The following is a 12,473-nucleotide window of genomic DNA, read 5'->3' as shown; positions in this document are numbered from 1 at the left end:
CAACAACAAAACTAGCAAAAACAACAATTGAAAGTACCAACCCATCTTTGTTTTCAGTGTATTTATTCGATATTTAATGTTGCACGACTGTTTTGCATTAGTTTCTTTATACAAACATACATTTGTTCATGTATGTATGTATATGTATGTACGTATCTGTGTAATATTTTATTGTATTATGTGGCCCATAATATTCGTTTTCTTTGTCTTCTTCTTGTTAATGCAAAAGCTGTTATTGTTGTTTTTGTTTATCTGTGACACTGTTAGCGTTATATTTTCCCGGAGCACGTTGTTGACCTATATTTTTGGCATCAATGAATTTAAACCCCACCATCATCACCAAAACCACCACCACCATCATCTGCAGCATCCACTAGTGTCACAAACAACAATAAAACACTTGTAATATCAACAAATCTCGTGTGCACATGCACAATTTTTATTTTGCCGAAGTAGTTTTTCACCGACTGAATGTTAAGAAAAAACACGAAATATCGAGGTCTCCCTTAATGTAAATTTTCTCTTTTATTGGAACTCTTTCTTGAGGGGGATTGGGGGGGTGTGATAAGAAAAGTGGTTGAAAAATACTGGAATATTGTTTCTCTTAAATTAATAAATGATAAGAAACTTAGAATTATACCGTAAAAGGTAATAGAAATGCGAAATACGTACAATGTACATATGGGGGATTTCATGATAAGTGACCCAACTTTTGAAACCGTGCGACCAAAAAGCTTTTAACAGAAAAGACCTAAAAGCTTTTGAAAAAAAGTAAAAAAACGTTGATTCACTGGGACTCAGAAAGTTCTTGACCGATCTTGTTGAAAAAAATATCCAATAGGACTAACATTGATTACCGATCGAAATCCATAGGTTTCGGAAGAAATGCATATAGGGCACAATGAAGCCAGTTATGCGCTGATTTATATGGAAAATGTTGAGAGAAAAACCATATGTAGTGCTTTGTGAAGGTATTATCGTTCGAAGTTCTTAAACGTATTTTCCTAAGCGCAGTTCCATAAAAATTTCCTACCAGTATTCGTAAGGGATTATATATCTGGAATAGAATCGCGCCTTAGATATTTGGTTCTAAGTTTTCCAAAGTTTCACTCTTCTCTCTGCAAGCTCTACATTCATCGGAATATGCTATTCCAATTTTGTATTTTTAGGCCAATAATCATATATATCCACTAAAAATTCGTACTAACATCGTTTTTGATCATTCTGAGGATGCTTCTTGCCCTCCCTTCGACTTCTTGCAAAAAAGGCAGATTAAGGAGTGCTGCCACTCTACTGCTCGTGACCGATGTTCGCGTGAGCACACTTGCTAGAAAGCTAGAGCGCTGTGGCCACATATGTGTCTATGCAGGTCTAACTATCTTCTAGGTTTTCATAGACTACAACTAGTTAAGCTGGTATTGCATTGGTCTTCATTTCAATGACTTATGTAGCAGTTGTCAGAATAAGGAGGAAGAGTAGAAGAGGCTATATCTCAGCTTTTCTGTAATTGTCCTGCCTTTGCAGAGATCCGTATTCGGACGTTTGGGTCGGCCTACTTTGGCGATCTATCTAATTTGTCGAACATTTCAATGAAACACCTTACTGCGTTCATTAATTTATCAGATTGATTTGGGTGTGAATCTTGAAGTCCCACTAAATAGGACGTAATCCTTCAGTCACGTCTTTAAACCTTTGCAGTACAATCCTTCCTGGTTCTTCTCCTTGACGATTTTACTTTTCTTACTCTTCCTCTACATTCTCTCTTTTCTACTTTTTCCTATTTTTCTTCCTCTTCTTGCAGATATTTTTACAAAGGGATAAACATGGACCCAATTAATGCCGGATTTGGCTACCTGTGATAAGTTAACCATGTAAAGTTTAAGGCCATTTCACAGTTGAATGCAGTTCAAATGATTCAACCTTAGCACCTAGTAACTGTTGGTAAATATGTTTATCTCTGTTAGAACATTCCGTTATTGCACGGAATCTTGCCTTGTTCTTGATATTCTATGTGTGGTCAGTGTTACACAATATCTGAAAAAAACTGCATCTGGTAAGCGATCGGGAACATCCGATGTTTGCGTATTGAGTTCCAATGTGTCCTGTACATTTTGATGACGTGTCCCATAACCACCTTTGTTCATTTCGCATAAAGTTAAGATTCGTTCGGATATAAGTGTAGATAGAGGGAATATCCAGCAACGATTCCGCAACCTAGTTGATGTAGGGCTCATAGCCCCACATATTCCCAAATAAAATGTACTCTAAACTTCATGTAATCGTTTTATATTACAATTTTTGTCTCAAGAAGTCCATCAGATATAAGCCACTGTGTCACAGTGGAAATAAGGGCTAATTTAAAGCCTATAGTTTTCCTATATGGCTTCCAGAAGCGATCATCCGTTTACCAACATGGTTCAATGTACACACTCAAATGGCCATGTGAGCCATTGTGATGCCCTCAAAGTTATTTCTTCCCAATTTTGGAATCAATCGACACCTCTAGCAAATTTAATTAGATTCGTTGGTGACACAATTTGTACCAATCATAGAAATTCTTCTCAAGGGCCAAGAGAGCCAAAGATCTTTTCTGTAAAAGACAAGACCAAACTATTTTATATATTCTAAAAGTGGTAAGAGTAGACCACCTAAGTTCCATATTGAACGATCTGTAAATTGATACAGAGAGTGAATGTAATTGGGAAAACATTTCCCAATTACGGACCATGTGAGAGCATTGTGAGATGAAAGGCTGCTTACGTTTGACAACCAATGGTTATTTGGGACCAAGAGTTCTTCAACACTACTTTCTAACTAACCATTAGTTTTCCAACTAATAATATTATTATAATATTTACCACTTCCTTATCACCTAAACCATCTTTTTTATTCAAATTCTATAATTCTATTTATATCGCCCTTTAACCTTAAAACTTTTTGTTTTCTAAAAAAAACTTGTCATATTGATTGTCAATAAATTTACAGTTATTTCCGCTATATTGAAGAAAAAGAGAGAGAGAGTCAATTAAAGTGCAACTGTCAAAAAAGTTTTCAAGAACAAACAGCTGTGTGTATGCTAAACAAAAACAAAACATATGTATGGAAAGAAGAAAGCTTTCTGGCGAAAAGCTTTCACATTAACAATTCACTAACTGGAATATAAACAAAACAATGCATGATTTACACTCTCACTCTCTATGCATATAGTACACATGCTCTCCCTAGAGGAAACTTTGTTGTTGTATTAACTTGGCAGAATAGTAGAGAAGTGGCAGCAGCAGCAGCACAACAAAACAAAACAAAAACACGACACAACTTTTACTAGGTGAAGGCATTTTTTAGACAACTGAAAAAAGGGCACAAGTGTCAGTGGAAAATGAAAATTACAGCAAACACAACAACTACAATAAGAATGTGAGAAAAATCACGAATGACAACAACAACTACGACACATTTTATGGATATAGAAAATTTTGTTAAAGTCACAACAACAACAAACGCCAACTACGAAATGTGCGTTCTTTTCGGCTTTCGTTAGCTGGAGAATTATTATTGTTGTTTTTGTTTTACTTGCTCTTCTTCCTGTTTTACACTTCCTCCTCTTCTTAATGCTCATCTTCCCCAACAATACAACGAGAGTGAACAAAATTTGTGATTTTTTTGTTTTTGTTTTTGGGGAAAAAATAAGGAAAACCATTCATTTTTCATTTCATATGATTTTGATTTTCTGTTATGACGAAAAAAAAAAAATACAACTAAAAGAAACAACAAAAAAACAGAACACAACAATTTTTCCTCATTCAAGTTGGAGCTTTATAACGTAACGGTTGGCTTGTGCTGGTTTTAACGGTAAAACTGAGTAAACAGGAAACTAAAGTGAAATTCTTCATACATTTAAGAAAAAAAAATAATGTTTAACGAGGAGTTTTAAATTTTCAAGTGAATCTGTAAGGAAAAAATTTAAGAATAAATTTAAAACCCATGAAAATTGTTTAATAAACAAATAACAACACAAAAAATCAATAAAAAGGAAATGTTATGGCCAATAGAAAATCTTTTGTGTTTTATTTAAAATTATAAAAAAAGTTTATAAAATAATACCAATTGGTTGTTATAAATAAAATAAATAAAAATTTAATAAAAATTTCTTACCAAAATTAAATTGTGTTTATCTTAAAAAGCAAAAGTAATTAAAAGCACAAAAGTATTTTCTTTTTAATTGAAATGTTTCTAAAGAAAAGATTTGTTACTTAAATTAAGTGTAAAATTGTTAAATAAAATATTCATAATTGTTTAAGAAGAAGAAAATAACACAAGAAGTTTTATCTCCAGTTGTTCCTGTTTAAGAAGAAAAAAATGTGTGACGTTTATATACCTTCAGCCAGTATATTGGCCTCCCAATACCGTTATACTGTTTATTATTAATACGCTCGCTCTCCCAAAACTTAAGTAGAAAGCAAAATAACCAACAACAAACACGAAAACCTAATAAAATTTGAACTCTTTAGCATGGAATAATAAAAAGAGTCGTTACAAAGCTCTTTAATAAACAAAACAAAAATTACTATGTCATATTCTCTCACCGCAAATTAACTAGAGTTGCCAAGTGTTTATAAATTTTGGAAAATTAAATAAAATTATTTTTTTTTATAAAACATACAAATCTAAAAATTTAGACCTGATTAGACCTATTCATTTGATTCCTATAACTATGTATTTGTAAAACATTTCCTTTCCATGTTTAAACAGTCCAAATTCAGGACTGAGTTGAAGAACTTGTACTTGTGTAATATACATATGGACAATTTCGTGTCAAGTGACCCATCTTTTAAAATCGATGTCTTTCGATTAAGGTTAGTACTATTTGTATACTATTTGATAGTAGACCAGATACAAATTTTCAGCTCTATCGGTTAAGTACTACTGGACTTAGAGGGGGTCAAAGTTCGTATAACACTTATTTGTTTCCAACAAGCGTTAAAATAATTTTCTGCAGGGGGCCTTATATGGGGGTAAGGTCAATTATAGACCGATCCTTATAAAATTTGGTAGAGAGTTTTTTTTTTAAGACATAAGTGAATTTCAGCGCTATACTCCTATTTTTAAGGCAGTAATGAGCGTTGCAGTCATTTTCTGAATGGGGCCTTATATGGAGGGTAGGGTAAATTATGGACCGATTCCCGTAAAATTCTGTAGAGAGATTTTAACTCTTCATTTTCATTTTCTGAAAGGACCTTATATGGGGAGTAGGGTAAATCGTAGACCGATCCTTACCTATAAGAAATATTTGTAGAAAATTTCAACTTAAGTTTTATAACAATAGCATTTATGCGAGGATCGGTTCATATTCAATCATGGCTCCCATATAAAGTCACCTTCAGAATAACATTCAAACAAACATTTTTCATTATCAAATAGTAATAACGATAAAAAAATATGACACAAATATAGTGTATATGTACATATCGTAGCTATAGGAATCATACTATTTATTGTTCGTGATCGGCCCATTCCAAAAGGTACTCTTCGAAAAATTACTTTCAATTTTAAAAGTGTTTAAGTTTAGATTTAAATAAGTTTCGAAGAATAATAATCTCTGTACCAAATTTCATGAATATTGGTCCATAATTGAACTACCTACCTCCATTGTCAAATTCCTTAGAGCATCAAGTCCCTAATAAAACCCCATTTAGAAAATTACCTTGATGTTTTTGTTAATATTGATATGTGATAATACTTCGCCTACCCAAATTTTAAAAATGCCAAATAATTTTGCCCCATTGTGCTATAGAATATACCCACGCAGCGATGTTCGTTCGTCTCTCCTACAAAATTACAGATCGAGCTCGACCTTATACTGCAGAAATATGGAATCTGACTGAAAATCGTTAAACTCAAATATGTTACTCTGTATTCGAATCGAAATACGGATTTTTAACCCCAGACCACAATAAACTACTTCAGTCGGTGAAGATTACAATTTTGCAATCTTAAATATTTCCTCGTTAATTTTACATGTGAAAAGAATAAGGTAAACGTTAATGGAAAATATCGAGAAATATTTGGATCGATTGATGTCAAAATACTAGAGCAGGGTGGGTAAAAATTTTGAAAATTTAATTTTCAAATGAGAATATTTCCTAAACGAAGAGATAATCGACAGCTATATGTATATAGTGCTAGTTTGAGATCGGAATACAAATAAAGAATTATATTTTTTAAAAAAAACTATCATAACCCTAAACTCATCTGAATCGGTCAAACCGTTTAGCAGTGACCAAATTATTTCTATATCACAGTGCTGCGTTGAAATTGAATCTGGTCTGAAATTTCTCCACCGAGATATGGAGTTATATAGTTTAAACAAAAATGTTTTTCATTTATAAAATCTGTTATATTATCCGAAAGTTCAATTTGTCGATTCTTCGCGTTGTTAAAAAGTCTTAAATATGGCCAAAAACGGGACACTATATCTCGTAAACAATTTTAAATGCAATTCAATAGAACTGAACTAGAACTGAACTAGAACTGAACTAGAACTGAACTAGAACTGAACTAGAACTGAACTAGAACTGAACTAGAACTGAACTAGAAACTGAACTAGAACTGAACTAGAACTGAACTAGAACTGAACTAGAACTGCACTAGAACTGAACTAGAACTGAACTAGAACTGAACTAGAACTGAACTAGAACTGAACTAGAACTGAACTAGAACTGAACTAGAACTGAACTAGAACTGAACTAGAACTGAACTAGAACTGAACTAGAACTGAACTAGAACTGAACTAGAACTGAACTAGAACTGAACTAGAACTGAACTAGAACTGAACTAGAACTGAACTAGAACTGAACTAGAACTGAACTAGAACTGAACTAGAACTGACTAGAACTGAATAGAACTGAACTAGAACTGAACTAGAACTGAACTAGAACTGAACTAGAACTGAACTAGAACTGAACTAGAACTGAACTAGAACTGAACTAGAAAACTAGAACTGAACTAGAACTGAACTAGAACTGAACTAGAAATGAACTAGAACTGAACTAGAACTGAACTAGAACTGAACTAAAACTGAACTAGAACTGAACTAGAACTGAACTAGAACTGAACTAGAACTGAACTAGAACTGAACTAGAACTGAACTAGAACTGAACTAGAACTGAACTAGAACTGAACTAGAACTGAACTAGAACTGAACTAGAACTGAACTAGAACTGAACTAGAACTGAACTAGAACTGAACTAGAACTGAACTAGAACTGAACTAGAACTGAACTAGAACTGAACTAGAACTGAACTAGAACTGAACTAGAACTGAACTAGAACTGAACTAGAACTGAACTAGAACTGAACTAGAAAAAGAACTGAACTAAACTGAACTAGAACTGAACTAGAACTGAACTAGAACTGAACTAGAACTGAACTAGAACTGAACTAGAACTGAACTAGAACTGAACTAACTGAACTAGAACTGAACTAGAACTGAACTAGAACTGAACTAGAACTGAACTAGAACTGAACTAGAACTGAACTAGAACTGAACTAGAACTGAACTAGAACTGAACTAGAACTGAACTAGAACTGAACTAGAACTGAACTAGAACTGAACTAGAACTGAACTAGAACTGAACTAGAACTGAACTAGAACTGAACTAGAACTGAACTAGAAATGAACTAGAACTGAACTAGAACTGAACTAGAACTGAACTAGAACTGAACTAGAACTGAACTAGAACTGAACTAGAACTGAACTAAAACTGAACTAGAACTGAACTAGAACTGAACTAGAACTGAACTAGAACTGAACTAGAACTGAACTAGAACTAAACTAGAACTGAACTAGAACTGAACTAGAACTGACCTAGAACTGAACTAGAACTAAACTAGAACTGAACTAGAACTGAATTAGAACTAGAACTGAACTAGAACTGAACTAGAACTGAACTAGAACTGAACTAGAACTAGAACTGAACTAGAACTGAACTAGAACTGAACTAGAACTGAACTAGAACTGAATTAGAACTGAACTTGAAGTAGAACTGATCTAGAACTGAACTTGAACTGCACTAGATTCGGATATGACGCCATGTAACTGTTAGTTTTGTCCTCTAATTTCCCTATTTTTCCTCATAAAAGCTTTCTTAAGAATTTATCTCACCATGGCAACTCTTTTCACGAAAGAAATTCCCAACAACAAATATAGCAGCAGCAACCAAAATCATTTCCTTCTCTGTTCGTATGTTTGAAAATCTTTAAAACTACAATTGTGCAAAAATCTCTATTACAGTATCCTTTGAAACGTCTTGTCTAACAAATCGCAGCATTCATATATTTTTGTTTGCTCTTTCATAGGCATTCAAATATATTAAAAGTTTATTAGTGAAATAAAAAATCGGAAAAAGCATTTTTAATCAAACTAAAGTAACGGCGAAATTTAATTAAATAAATTAAAAATTTATAAAAAATTTAAAATTTAATTAAAAAGAAAATAATCAACAATGAGAGGAGGCTCAACACACTGATTTAACTGATGATTATAATGAACCTGTTTAATCCTCTTTTACTATTACACGGAAGCATAGTGTTTGTGTAGAAAGTGCAACAGTATACTGTGTGGGTGTGCTGGTGGATGTATGTGTGTTTGCCTGTGTTTTTGAACTGTATCATTGCAGTTCAGTTGTTTATTGTTCAGTTGTTTATTTGTTGATTTTCTTGCTCTATTCTCAATCGTCTAAAATAAACAATTAAAAGCATTTAATATTATTTGCACTTACACATACATAAAAAATATCTGTACAAACACAGCAGCAAGACTAATCCGGTAATTCGGGGTGTCACTACCGATCTAGTGATTGCAGTTAGTGGATTCTATAGCGATATGATTTGCCTCTATATTGATTTCTATCACATTTCGAAACATATAGACAATTGACTCTGTAATAGATTACTGTTGGTGGGTTAAATAACTACTTTCTAAGGACAGTGTGTTTCCTCTCGATTACTTAGCGGTACTAAAGTAAAGATAGAATTTTCGCTAGATTTCCAACTTGATAAAAGTATTACAAGAGAACATTGACTCCTATGTAATCCCATACTGGCAACTACAACAACTTTTCTAACAAAACGTTTAATTAGATTTTATTTAGAACATTTTGTAATTGAAATTCTTGTGACTTTTTCATTATGTGTTTTATTATACACCAAACACCAACTGTTCCTAAACCTACATATACCCACACACCCACAGTATTATAATAAAAAAAATACAAAATATAAGATAAAAAACCTCAATAGTAATTAGATTGTGCGGTGGTAGTCACATCTCTGATTGAAAATTCATTTTATCGACATTTTACAAATTATAAATAAATAAAAATAAATTTCATTCATCTACAACTTTAACTGAGTATGTCGATGTAAAAGCAAACTGGTGCATCTAGATAAAAAAAGAACCCAATACGAAGGAGAAAATTATAACGTACAACGTACTATAAACTCATCTTATGCATGGCTTGGTGTGTTACAGGTAAGTCAATGTGTGATTGATAATTAAAATTCTGTTTTTATGTTTAAGGATTTTATTGTAAGGATAACAAAAGTTAGCTTGACAAATCCAGTTGAGAATTTTCCTTCGTCCTTGCTGTGTTATTTTTATTTACAGCCATGTGAAATGCATTGCGAATGTCATACATCAGTTTACTTGTCAATAGGACGAAACTATATAATCGATATAAATCAATAATGTAATCATTTAAGTGGATTAGAAAATAATGTTGGATATTTTATTCAGTTTGTAATTGGAATTAGACCCACATATATTTATAAGTATACACATTCTGGGACGTTTTTAGATTCTAAGACGATCTAGCCATGGCCACATACGAGGTACGGAGAAAGGTCTTCAAAGTATGTAATACTTAGTTCATTCCGAAAACCACCCAAATGAAATATATCGTAAAGTCCCCTTTCATAGATTTTCCATCAATAGGGACCCAATAAGTTTGAATTTATGATTATAGTCTCAATATTACAACAAATTAAAAAATAGCAGTTTAAGAACAAAAAAGTAGTTAGGACTATGCATGTTTAGTTTTATGTCTCATCGTTCAATATTAAAGAAATCTCAAAAAGTACCAGTTGAGGAATGAAAACGTACCAAAAGGTCCCCTTTTATGAATTTTCATTTAATCAGGACTCTTCATGTTTAATTTTGTAGCCCAAGATTAAGTATTATTATAAGAAAACTCAAAAAGTTCCAGTTTCAGAACAAAAAGTACAAAAAATCCCTTTATACATGCAGTAAAAGAAATGCTCCCATATAAACATCAGGGAATATGGCTTAAGTCAATTATGGACCGGGCTCTTTGAATTAACAAAATATTTTTTTTTATTTAACAAAATCTTTTTTTTTTTTTTTTTTGAAAACTAAATATTTTTATTAAATTTTTAAACCGTGAATAGTAAGATCAATTATGGGCTGATTGTCGTTAAATTTGATAGAAAGGTTTCGGTTCCTATAATACTCATTTGTTTCGAATTTCATCGCTCTACTCATATTTTCGATTCAGTCATGAGTGTAAGAGTAATTTTCTGAAGGGAACCATATATGCGTGTAGAAAGGGTTAATTCATAAGTTTTTATACTTAATATAGAATTTTATATTTTATTTCTGTTATTCCTTTAATTATATAGAGCATTATTCAAATAGAGAGTGTTTTTTCTAATTTTTGAACTTTGGTGTTAAATTGTTCCCAAGTGCCTTAAAGGGTTAATCTACTTTTTTCACTCTATTTTAAATATCGGACTATATACCATAAATTCCAGTAATTTTTGGTAACTACGGTCGTCAAATAAATATTATTTCGATATGGTACACTAAGAATTCCCAAATATTGCAAAATTTGACTTTTGAACTCCACAGTTTATGGGTTAAGAATGTCCGATTTTAATAAAACTTCGGATATATATTTTGTATTATCTAGACTATAATACTCGGATAATACTGTATTTAAAATGTACAACAGTAAAGAATTAATACGTAGTCTACACTAAGAATTCCCAAATATTGCAAAATTTGACCTTTGAACTCCACAGTTTATGGGCTAAGAATGTCCGATTTTAATAAAACTTCGATATATATTTTGTATTATCTAGACTATAATACTCGGATAATACTTTATTTAAAATTTACAACAGTAAAGAATTAATACGTATTCTCTAAAATATTACAAAAAAAAATGCGATTTTCCAGAAATCCGCCCAGTTCAAATCGCAGGTACAGTTAACCTGTAAGAAATATTGATCTAATTTTTTTAGCCTTAAAAATTTTGAAATTTGTTTAACAAAGATTCAAAAAAACTGAAATTGGAGATTTGAAACGGTCGTAAAAAAATCAAACTTCTTTGACCATAGCTGAGAAGAAGTTAGCGTTATCTTATAAGGGCACAAACTAATATTCGAGTAATTATAGATATATTTTAAGTAACAAAATTTTTTTTAGAATATATCCAAAAAAAAGTAAATTCTTTTGTCACATTTCGAATTCATGTGCTGTGGCACACGTTAAAAGCCTGGGTAATTTGCAATAACTTTTAAAGGTTTCAAGCAATTTTTGTGTTTTATATCTTTCCGAAATGCTTAGTCTGTGCACATTATGATTCCTTTACAATAAAGTTCAAAATTTATTAATTAATGGCCAAATTTTAGCAAAAACTGAAAAAAATCGATATTTTCCCCTTGTAAATGCACTTGAAAACTTTAGAGCCGTTGCGGCACCTTAACTTTATCCTATCAGCCTAATTTTTTGTATTATATAGTTTTACATCCCAAAGAACAATTCTGGGGGGACGGGCAAAATTCGCAACTTCATTTTTTTGGAGCACTCTAATATTGGTAGACTACAGTTTTTTGTTCCCAGAAATATCCATTCTTATTTGCTTCAGAGGTTAATAGAGAATCTGATCTGGTATTCAGTCATCTCATCCACCACTAACTATCTTATTGTTAACAAACGACTACATCCTTGTTGCGATTACTTATAATGTTATTATAATTTGAGGATTCATACTAGCCACAAAATATTTTTAATAAAACAACGAAAAAATCCACTTTCTTCGTACATAAATAATAACAGGTTCTAAAACTATAAATGTAATGCATAATTTCTATTTCCAGAATTTCCTTCAAAGTTCAAAAACACTTTAAACTTACATACATAATCTAAAATTAAACAATAAACTCACAAACTAACTAAAAGCATATATAATGTAATTGAAGATAATCATTTCCATAAATTAGACCAATTCCAGTGCAGTCAATTAACACTGTATGTTTCAAAAATACAATCCCTCTTGTTCTCGGTTCTTATGAGAAGACACACACACTCACATACACCAAATTAAGCGTTCACTATTTTTTATAACTGTCAGAATACAAGTATGCAGAACATTAGTTAGAAGAATGAACATTTGC

At 31.9% G+C, this 12,473-nt stretch overlaps 1 protein-coding gene across 7 annotated transcripts in view; it reads left to right on the top strand.

Annotated features, from left to right (window-relative positions):
• The first annotated feature begins 3,810 nt into the window (after window positions 1-3,810).
• Window positions 3,811-12,473, top strand: part of LOC119602116 (slowpoke-binding protein) — a 229,427-nt gene continuing 220,764 nt past the window's right edge. For 5 of the 7 annotated variants that reach the window (XM_037953468.1, XM_037953467.1, XM_037953464.1 and 2 more), the window contains exons 1-2: window positions 3,811-3,947; window positions 9,297-9,528. The gene's annotated coding sequence lies outside the window, so the exon portion shown is untranslated. Of the gene's footprint in view, window positions 3,948-8,299; window positions 8,424-9,249; window positions 9,529-12,473 lie in introns of those variants that run through there. The other 2 variants (XM_037953466.1, XM_037953465.1) reach the window with 2 other exon arrangements.

The sequence above is a fragment of the Lucilia sericata genome, unplaced genomic scaffold (genome assembly GCF_015586225.1).
Source record: "Lucilia sericata isolate MDLA Ls3-8-SP2 unplaced genomic scaffold, ASM1558622v1 Contig000209F_arrow, whole genome shotgun sequence".
NCBI lineage: Eukaryota > Metazoa > Arthropoda > Insecta > Diptera > Calliphoridae > Lucilia > Lucilia sericata.
This window is presented reverse-complemented; position numbering and strand designations above follow the sequence as displayed.